The following is a 12,122-nucleotide window of genomic DNA, read 5'->3' on the forward strand; positions in this document are numbered from 1 at the left end:
TCTACTCACTCATGTTCATCGTAGACATGGGGGAGAAGAGAAAAAGCATGAAAGTAAAAGACAGGAAAATAAAGGAAAAGAAAAGAACTTTATTTAGAAAAGCAATTGTCACTTATTGTATTCCAAGTAAAGATGAATATTTGTGATGGCTAGCTACTCTATTTATAGTACACAATTGACTTAAAATCTAAGCAAGTATATTCCAAGAATATTCCTCGGTAGATTGTGCGCCAAAATAGAATAGCTTGGAGTCCAAGCAAAAGCAGCAAAAGGTCTCTGGAGGGTGGCACGGCCGTGCCAAGGCTAGCACAGGCCGTGCCAGGCTTCTGACTTGTGGGAGATACATTTTGTTTCCCAATCTTCGTATTTTCGTGTCCAATCTGCTCCAAATCCCTTTGTTTTGCTCCAAGACTTAATCCATCCAATATTCTTCCCTGAAATATAATAAATTGCAATTTAAAGTAAACTATCCTAAAAAGGAAATAATATTAATATAAAATTATATAAAATCTAAATAAAACTAAACTAAAAAGCATATTAAAGTAGCATATAAATGACTCATCAAGCCACTTACAAACTATTAGACATTAGTTCAAAGAATAGCTTAAGTTCGTATGAGAAAAACCCAATTTCACAATCTTTCACATTCCCACCCGAAATATCATTTTTGACATGATTAAGATGTTTGACCAACCATACAAGTCTTACCTAAGTCTATAAGAGATGTAGGTTTAACTTGTAATTCTATTTAGTTCACAAAAGTTCATTTCGACAAAATCATCAAAATTACCAAATTACGACAAGTTCATATCATTTCTTCCATATTGCAAAACCAATTCATTTTCAAAACAAAACCAAGTTAGAATCAAGCTTTGATACTCTTAGAAGCTTAATCATAAATTGATTGAATAAGGTTACGAGTTTGGAATCCATTGGCATGCTTAAAAGTACACAAAAACACGAAAAAACGAGGTTTCGGAATTCTGCAGAACTGACACGGTCGTGCTCCCTTTACAGGAGAAACTGACACGGTCGTGTCATCTAGACGCACGGTCGTGCCACCTCACCAGTACAGCAAAATGCATTTTTACGTTTTTGCGCATAAAATCTTGTTTTCGAATCCGATTTCAGTTTCGTTTTCGCCAATGCATTCCTAACACTTAGACCATACATACCACACTTGAAAACTTGACATTTAAACATTAAAACAACTTAATCAAACTCATCCCAAAATGACTTATTTTGCAAAAGCACTTAAAAACCACTTTTACTCAAAAACCCATTTTCTTCCCAAAACGATTTCTCTCAAAAACCAAGTGATTAAAACAGAAAATCATACCATCATAATTCATTCTAACAACTTCCTTATCTCATTCAACATCATCAAAATCAAACTTCTTCTTTATCAACCCATTTTACAAAACCACCAACAACAACTCATTTTCTCAACAACAATCATGATATATGAACACCTAAGCCATAATTCATAATCAACAACATATCTCAGCAACAACAACATCAATTGAAACTTGATTCACACCCCAATTCAACAACAACATGTCATAAGTCATCAATTAAGCATAATTTCACAACAACCCATTTTCATACATTATGAACATATTATTTCATCATCAACCATTCATTTAACATCAATTAACATATCCAAACATATCTCTACAACATAAGCACGAATTTCAAAGATTGGGTTCATGATAATCACTTATTCTCATAATCAATTATGCATAGAATCAAGAGAAAAAGAATTAATCAAATGATTATGATAAAGACTAACCCCCTTACCTTAGAAGAAGATTAACCTAAACTCTTGCTTCAATTCAGCTCCTAGCTTACCCCAATTGATTCCTCAAGCTTTCCCTTCAACACTCTTGTTCTTCTCTTCACCTCTTTCTCTCTCTACCTCTCCCTCTCTCTAGGAAAATGTTTTGTGAAGTAAATGAAAGATATTTTCTATGACAACCCTAATGTTATCTCCCTTAATGGGCTCAATTCTAAATTCTAATGGGCCTAACCCATTCTAACATAACTCTAAAAAGTTTCTATACACTCAACGGTAATTACTAACAACGGTAAAATATAATCAACGGTCACTAAACGGTAAAAACTAATCACTACACTAGTAACTTAGTAAAATAAGGGTTCTCACTAAATATTAAAAATAATTCTCACCAAAATTACCATTTTACCCTTACCCGCCAAATGACCAAAATACCCTTCTAATACGGTAATCCATGAAAATGCACCCAATAATGAATAATCACACAAAAACACAAAAACACACAATAAAAGTAATTAAAATAAATCTAGCTAAAAATCGGGCTGTTACAGCAGGACTCGCACAGTCGTGCCAAAAAGTGACATGGTCGTGCCACCATAACCATAGAGGCACGCACAAACCGTGCCAAGGGTGCGTATGGTCATGCCTTCTGTGCAGACAAGCGGCAACGCATTTTTGCATTTTCGTGCGTAAAAATCCGTTTTCAAGTCCGATTTCGATTCCGTTTTCGCCGAAGTGTCCCATACTCTTAGACCATGCACAAATTGATCACCAACACAATTTGATCAAAAACCCGATTCTGTTTTACTCAAAAAACCGATTTTCTCCCAAACGGTTTCTCACCAACACAATTTCGATTCCGTTTTACTCAAAAACCCGATTTTCTCCCAAACGGTTTCTCACCAACACAAATTGATCAAAAACATAAATTATAATCATCTTACTCCAACACAACAACATCATCAATCTACTCAAAATCATCAAAATCAACATTCTCCATTTTTAACCCTTTTTCACAAAAGTCATTATAACACAACAACTTAACTAACAAAAACACATTTATCAATACCCAAAGCATGAATTAACATCAACAACATGACCCAACAACATTCAAAGCATAAATTCATCAACAATTAACATCAACAACTTCATTTTCATCATTCTAAGTTAAAAACTCAAAGTTATCATTTCAACATAGTTAAACCATGAAATTTAAGTAACCACAACAAGAATTCAACAAATTTCACACACTCAAACTTATCACATAATCATGAGCACGAAAATCAACATTCAAAATCATAAAAAGCATAATTCATTCAAAAGTGATTATGACCCAAAAGTGAAAAAGAAACTTAATACTTAATTCATAGAATATAACTATCCCCCTTACCTCAAAGCTTCAAAATCTCTAGTTGTGGCTTCACTCTCCCCTCTAGCTTGCAATCCCTAGCTTTCCTCTTCCCCAAGTTCTTCCTCTTCTCTTCTTCTCTCTATCTCTCTACTTTCTCTCTCTAGCCACTCTAAAGTTATGAGAAATTGAATGAATGGAAAACCCTAGTTTTCTCTTAAGAGTTATCTATTTATACCACCAAAATGGGAAAGGTTAATTCTCATTCTAATTGGGTCTCAAAACCCTTGTCACTTAATTCTACAAGGTTACTACTCATAAATTCACTAACGTATCGAATAATTACCATCTCGAAATAATTATCTCAACTTACTAGTAACTTAGTAAAAATAACTATTCTCATCTAAGCACTAAAAATAACCTTCCCAATAAATTGCTAATTTTACCCTTACTCGCCAAATGACCAAAATACCCCTTAGTCTTAAAAATGAATAAAATACCCTTCTAGGCTAAAAATTCACTAATCCCAAATTGAATACACAAGCAAGCAATTAAACACATATAAACACTTATAATAATAAATAAAATAATACTAGCGAAAAGCGGGTTTTTACACCAAACGTCCACCACCTAGAAAAGTTTCAAAAACATCCCATCTTTTTATTTCCCCTCCAAAAACAAATTACTCTATTTTGTTTCGAGTTGATTCTGTGAGCAAGTTTTTTAATCAATGTCCTCGCTTTGATTCAATTGTCCTTATGGAATCATTCAAGACTCTTCAATTTGCTTGTCCTACTATTCCTGACATGTTTTCAAATACCTCTCCATCCTTTCCTTACGCGGATGAGAGACCTCCCAAGAGGTCTAAGGTGGAGAATAACACTAGCAAGACTAAGAAGGATGTTCCAAAATTGTTTAATGGGTAGGAAGCTATTTTGAACCATCTGATTTACAAAACTATTGAAAATTAAATTCAAGAGAGAATGGCTTACTAACTCTTTGAGTGTTAGGTTGAATGTTCCTCCTCCCATCGCACATCATCTTCCACCTCCAAGGTTCACCATGCCGGTTCCATTTGCTTCTTCATATTCTGATGCATCTTCTCCAACTATTCCCTACACTTGAAGCTTCTGGCGCTCTATCTCCTTTTTGCTGAAACAAAGGGGGAGAATAGAAGGGCAGTAATAGAAGGGGTAGTAGAAGTGTAAAGTATAGTTTAGTTCAAAAAAATAATTTCTGATGATCTCTTTTATTTTGAAAAATATTGTTATGCATTTAAGTACATCTACTTGTTTATTTTGATGTACTATGTTTATGTTTTGATGAACCATATCTTGTACAATCCTATGAAATGAATGAAAAAGATACTTTGGTTCATAAAAATTATTCATGCTCTTAATTTACAAATATTGGCAGAAATGGGGGGGGGGGAGAATTGATAAAATTATTGTTCAAAATATTATCAAAATAAATCTCATTAATTGGAATTAAAATAAATTTTAAATGTTTGTTATTATCAAAATAGGGAGATTGTTGAAAGCAAAATCCTCATTTGATGTTTTAAAGATAACAAACACATTTACAATTATTTTCTTATTATCTACTAATGAATTTTGTGAGATTGCTTCATTGAGAACGTTCTTGAGAATATTCTGACCTCGCAAATATAACAAAGCATCTTCATCAAAACAAGAGACAAATATGAGCTTTTGAGCAAAAGTCAAGATCTACGTAATTAAGATCATGAATAATATTATTCTCCTTGTTTCACCAAATATGGTCATAGGAACAAAATGACTAAAAGGCTTTAAAAGGCAAGACATCAAAAACAATAATTCTGCTCTTTACCCAACATATATTGCTCTCTCCCAACTGAAAAGACAAAAATGCCCCTGCGTGATTTAAGTCATGTTGCGTGAGTTAACTCACGCCGATTATTGTTTTTGGTTAAAACCCAACATACCATATTCCAATCACCATTTTTCTTTCCCTCCACCTCCAAAAACCCAAAAAGTGCGATTTTTTGGGTCAAAATCTTCATTCCAAATTATTGAAATCGTCAGGACTTGAGGGAGGATAAGGAAGAGGATTTTTGGAAGACCGTGTATTATCCATAACTTCTCAAAGATGATAGCGATGTTGCTTACATATTTAGCGTGATGGTTGAGAATAACATTTTCCATCTTTATGTCTGATCCGTTGAAGTGTAATATTTATTAAAGTGTAATTGTGTAATGTTTTCGAATTTGTGTCTGTAATGTTGAATTTTAATGAATTTGTGTTATGTGTAATTTAACGATGAATTTGTGTAAGTTTTCGAATTTGTGTCTGTAATGTTGAATTTTAATGAATTTGTGTTATGTGTAATTTAACGATGAATTTGTGTAATAGTTGGATCGTTTATGTGATATTATGTAATATTGGGAATTTAAGGACGAATTGGTGTAATTTGGATCGTTTATGTGTCATTAAGTGTGATTAAGTGATTATGTGTCATTAACGACGAGTCTGTGTCATTTGGATCGTTTGGATCATTTATGCGTGATTATGTGATTTTGTGATAAACGATGAATTTGTGTAATTTGGATCGTCTATGCGTGATTATGTTGTTAAACTGACGTAATTCGGTTCAATTATGAATGTGTCAAGATTACGGGTCATTAATGACTTGGTTTCTATGCATTAAATGTTGTCTACTGCAATATCAATAGTTTGCATGAGTTAACTCACGCATACCTATATCCAACGTGAGTTAACTCATGCAGAATTAACATTAGTGTGAGTTAACATGCGCATGGGTATTTTCAAAAGTTTGGTTGGAAATGAGAAAAATAAGTTGGGAGAAGAGCATAATTCCAAAAAAAAAAAAATCAAGCATTATTGCACATGGGCCATGAAAAGCACAAGAGACAAAATTAGCAAAAAGGCCTGAAAGAATTTCGACCCACTAAGGAAAGAAATAAAGGATCCATCAAAAGTGCATCTCAAATGTGATCCTTGTGATAAAAGCATATGACATCTAGATGAGCTCAACATATGTTATCAAATGACTGAAAACTTTACAGCTTATTACATCTTGCAATAACGTGTCAAAAATTTCTCAAGTTTGGTTGTGCGCAAAGAACGTTATGCAGAACATTCTGAAAGAGCAAACATCATGTTTTCTCTCCAAGAAACTAAAGGAAGCACATGTTAAATAGGAAAACGTGTCCCAACAACTATTTTATTATGTGGTCACCGAGTTTCACATCTCCTATAAATATAGGAACACTTGAATGGAAATAAAGATTTTTGAAAAACATACAATCATCTCTCAAGTGAATTTATCACTAATCTCCAAAACTATTCACAAACAAACAAGTTCAAAGTCTCACTATATTTGGATCATAATCTTTTTACTTTGTTTTATCAAAATCTCAAACAAGTGTTGAGAAATCATGATCTAACAAATCCCTTCATCTTACAAATTGTAATATAGTTCTCAAGTCTATTTGTTTACAATAGTTTGAGAGAGAATTCGCTCCAACCTTTCTTGAACGAAAGCAAATAATTGTATAAACCTGTTGATGTTGATAATACAGAATGTAACAGATTGGTCTGGTGTGATCAAGAACATATAGTGTTATTCCAAAGTTTTTGATAGTAGGATACTATAATGGATGGTAATCTCACACGAAGTGTCGGGACTGGAAGTAGCCGGCTTTTGGTGAACCATGATAAATATAACTGCTTATGTGATCTTTCTTCCATTTTCTCTTTATTATTTGTTTAAACACTAAAAAACATTATCATGTTTATTAATCTTATTAATAATTTCTCCAGAACATTCTGATCATAATCAAATATAACTGCTTTATATCCAGAGTTCCTTGGTCCTTCAACTAACCATTAATATTGATTTACTATCCAGCTTATAACTTAACAATATAATTGTTATCCAGAATATTATGGTCCTACTTAATTACAACTTCTTAACATTTATATTATTCTAGAGTTCTCTAGTGCTTTACTAACTATTTATATTGCTCTATTATTTATATCAGTTATATAAATATTATCCAAAACATTCTAGTCCTCATTAAAACTGCTTAATCCAAAACACTTTGTTCCTTTATAAAAACTATTGTTTAAAATACTAAGACACTTTAATATTATTTGTCTAACTCTTACCAAGAATTTTCTTGAATATACATACATATTATTTTTCATAAATAAATTGAAAAAGGGTCACAATTCAAATCCCCCTCCTTGCGATGTTTATTGGTACTTTGTGGGGGTGGGTGGTTTTGCCTCTAAAAAGTATGGGTGTGTGTTATGTTGGGACCAAATGGAGTATGCAAAGTGTATTTTTTTTTATGTGCATGTATCCTTTCTTTGAGGTATCAATTAGATAGGTGGTTAATGTGGGAGTTTGTGTCCTTTCTTGATTTGGTTTGATAGTTCGATTACTTTTTGGGGTTGGGTCAGGTAAGAGAGTGAAGTATGGTTACTTTATAGTTTGACATGTTGTTGTCTGGTTCATCTGGGACTCCCACAAATCTTTTTTGGAGGCTTGATTATAGTTGAGCCACTGGTGGATAGAATGAAGCTCTTATCCTGGAAGTGATTTATGACGAAGTGCCTTGCTAGCCCATGTTCCTTCTTCGACATAGAGGTGCATCCTGTCTTATGCTAGACCCGATAGGTCAGATGGTGGTGTTTGTGGTGACTTTGCTTGGGGGTGGGGCGTCTGCCTATCTTTTGGTTGTCGCATCCTTTGGGTGTCTCTTCCCGCTTTATATCTTGTAGGGTGGAGTTGCTTCTGATTCTTGTATTCGTGGACATTGTGATTCTTTATATAATTTTTGGACTCTTTTTTTTTAGATCAGACCACTCTTCCTAATTGTCTTGATTCTTTGTTTTTCCCTTTGTTTGTTGTGTTTGTTAGGTCAAACCGCTCTTCCTAATTATGTTTCTGACTCTGTATCCATGTCTTTACACACACACACACACACAGAGAGAGAGAGAGAGAGAGAGAGAGAGAGATATTAAAATCTAGTAATTTGAATTTTAAAATTGATAGAACTAATATTCGTACCAATAATTTTAAAAATTGAAATTTCCATAACCGGATATAAATGAAAAAAGTTGTCCATCTGATGATTTGTGGAGGTGTGCAAAAAATGAGTTTGAAATATTTGTTAGACTTAGAAGAATATTTTTGGAAGTTTAAACTGTTTGTGGGATGTAGAAATATAAGTATAGAGTATATGAGATAAAATGTTATAATTGAGGAGCTCAACCAAATCCAAAATACAAACCCTAGACAATCGACACCCATCATGTTGGACCGAAATTGACAGCTCCACATTTCTGGCCACAAAGAGCATGTCTACGAATTCAACATCAAAAGGTTTATTGTTTTTTAGTTTAACAAGTATATATTATCATAATTAGTATACCATTTCTATAGGATATATAATTTACTTATTTTTAATCAAAACAATATACATTACCCTATCCAGATCAATTATCATTGTATTTTTTTCAATGATTAGAACAATAATAATAAAGTATCTAGTTGCTGGCTATCACAATGCAAATGATTTTAAGCTCGCTTTCCTCGTCACATACAGCTTTTCGAATAATATAAAATGACATAGAAACTAATCAGTTTTCTTTTTAATATTTTTCAAACTGAATTTGATTTTTTAAAGACTCTTTCAGATGACACCAAAAAACCAAGCCTATGATTGTTATGTGGCTAAGTGGCTTCCATGTGGAAATTAGAATTATTAGGGTTAGCTGATTATAATAAAATAAATTAATATCTAAAATATACTAACTAATTATTCAGTAGCATGTTTTTTTGGCAGAATAAGGACAGAGCCAACACAGACCAAGGACCACCATTAGTCCATTACTGAACTATATTTCAGCACATATTTTGTTTTTAAAATTAAAAGTTTCAAATAATTCTAACTCCTATTGAAAATGATAATGTTCCTAACACTACTATTTTTTATTTCTATAATATCTAACTTAAAAACCATAGTGCATTATTAGAACTAAAAAGAAGGACAAGCTCACAATGTTTGTTGTCATAATGAGGACTTTAAAATCAAGCGACATGCTACATCAAAAAATAAATAAAATCAAGCAACATGAACCCTTACCTAAATAATGTTTTGTAATTTTTTTTTCCATTCTGTTCTTATTATCATGAAAACGATTTGTGATACCCGTATGCCATATGGAGCATTTTGGATTATTATTGGAATGGGAATAACTTAAAACTAGAGTCAACCCCACAATAAAATAAGTTTAATAAATATGACAACGATAGTGCTGATTAATGATTATATACAATTATTTGAATTTGGAGTTTCTTTTCTTTTTTTTTTTAAGAAGAATTTGGAGTTTCATTTACATACTTTTAGGTCTTACATGAAGTTGTGACATTCAAATATAGGTAAAAAGGGACTTAGAAAAAATAACCGAATTCAAAACAAACAAACAAAATTACAAGGACTATCAAACTTCGTTTATTTTTCTTTTTTTTTGTAGTTTTATTCACTTGAAGCAGTCATAATTGAGACGTGTATGACATAAAATTTAGGTAATTCTCTTAAGTAGAATTCAAAATTTTGATAAACGGACATTTTTGTTGATGTATCGGACATTTTCTTACAACTAAAAGAAAAAATTGAGTATAATACGAAAAGAATGTTTAAGTGATTCAAAGATAATTGTTTTTCTCTTGACAAATTTAATTTGAGAATCATGTCAATAAATGGTTAATATATAAATTAAAGAGTGCAATTGAAAACAAAATAATTTATATTACATTAAAAATAAAAGTAACTTTATTTTTCAATAATTTTATTTAGGGAAAACAATTTTTCTTTTGTGAATATGACAATTAATATAAGACATCAATTATACAATGTATGAAATGTATAGATGAAGTTTGTTTTTATACAATAATCTTGATCACATCACATGGCAAGTGTCACGTGAGCAATGACCATTGTGAAAACGAGAGAATGTTTTCAGGAAGATGCTCCCTTTCTGTCCCAAATTTATCTCCCCAATTAATAATCAAATAAAAATATAATTAATGGACCATCACCCCATGCTAGTGTTAAATTTTCTTATCAGATTTTGCATGTGAATGTGTCGCCTTAGTAGGAAAACGCACACTAAATAAGCGCAGTGATGTGCAATGTGTTCTATGGTTTTGGTCTACATTTTGAACTCTCCCATGTGAACTCTTGTACAATTCATTTGTAATTCAAAGACAAGTTCAATAGATGGGGTCTTGTTTCTAATTCAAACAACATTGGCATGGTCCAATACAATGATTCATTTATAAACACACTAATCAAATCCATACAATTTATATCACAAGTTTCTGTTCATCCGATTCAAAAAAACAAGTTTCTGTTCATCCAACCTTTCGTGTTGCCCATATTCTTATCTTTATCCCTTGAAAGAAGCCTTTTGTATTGGCCATATCTTCCTTCGATCACTACTTTCAACATTTGAATTGAAAGGACAAAGAAAAAATAAAGACATCTATAAGAGTAAACTTGTATATTGATGCAAACATTATTTCACCCTAAAAATCATATATACGTTTTATTTTTACATTTCAGTTTCAATGTTTGGCCTAATGGTATTGGCTTGGGACTTGGAAGTGTGTTTCTTTTAAGGTTTCAGGTTCGATTCTCTTTAGTAATTACAACATTTAGACTAATTTTACTATTTAGTTTTAATACTTGACTTTACTTGAAAAACTTCAAAATTAACACATAAAAAAATCTTGGTGTCTATGTTATGTGTTGGAACATTCGTGTGAAGTTGGAAAGAAATTGGAAGATTAAACACCAAGTAATAAGACTTTAAGTTAGTGTGATGTGAATTGAAAAAGAGTAATGATACATAGACACCCTTTATTCTCATACACTCTTGTACACATAAAATGAAACACACACATTAGTAATGTTTAAATTACGGTGTTTAATTTTAAATACTTGCTAATGATGAAATAAAAGTCATTGTTATTTATATTCGTGGATATCACTTCCCATAAATTTAGCTTACGTTGGTTGTGATAAAAACAAGAATTTAACTGAGTTTCCTCTTTCCTTCATTCATATCCAATGAGTTCGTTTTCTCCACTTTTGTGGATTTCTTTCTTTTTTATCATTTCCACAATTGTTGTTGAACTGATTAGTGGTTAAGTTTCCTTTTGATCTTATCCATTAAAGTACATGTTGCCGCAATTTTAGCTAAAACATTTACAAAATCTCTATATAAACAGAGGATTCCACTCAGTTCAAAAATCACACCAAAGAGTTATATTGAGTTGTTAAGAACTCTTTCTCTCATCTCCCTCCAGCTTGTGTTAACGAGTTATTTTTCTCCTCATCTCCTTTTTTTGTTCTTTCAGAATTAAGAGTGTTCTTAAGACCATAATCCCTTTTCGGTTATAATGTCCCTTTGAAGTTAAGAATGGTCCGAAGAGAATAGTTCATTCGATAATATACATCCCTTCAGAATAAAGAGTACTTTTAAGATCATAGTCCATTTTTTGAAATAATAATGTCCTGTCAGAATTAAGAATGATCTTAACAGTATATTAATATTCTTTTGATATTTTTCTATTTTTTTAGAAGTTAAAAAGTTAGAATGGTGGTATCATCATATTTGAGTGGTTGTAGTACCATATTGATAGTTTGAAGAACTTAAAGGTAGAATGGTGATAACATCATATTTGAGTGGTCTTAACACCATAATAGAGTGGTGTCACAATACCATATTAGAAAGCGGTTTCAGTATTAAAGAGTGATTAGTATCATATTGGATGTGTAATTCTCGAACGGTTTTCTATAGTGCAGTAGTTAACAGTACTGTTGTAGTTGAACTTGTTTTATCTAGGAGGTGGCGTGGTTGATAGTTTGTCTTGCACAATTTTGGGCAGTGTCACGAAACGTT

The sequence above is a fragment of the Medicago truncatula genome, chromosome 5, assembly GCF_003473485.1.
Source record: "Medicago truncatula cultivar Jemalong A17 chromosome 5, MtrunA17r5.0-ANR, whole genome shotgun sequence".
NCBI lineage: Eukaryota > Viridiplantae > Streptophyta > Magnoliopsida > Fabales > Fabaceae > Medicago > Medicago truncatula.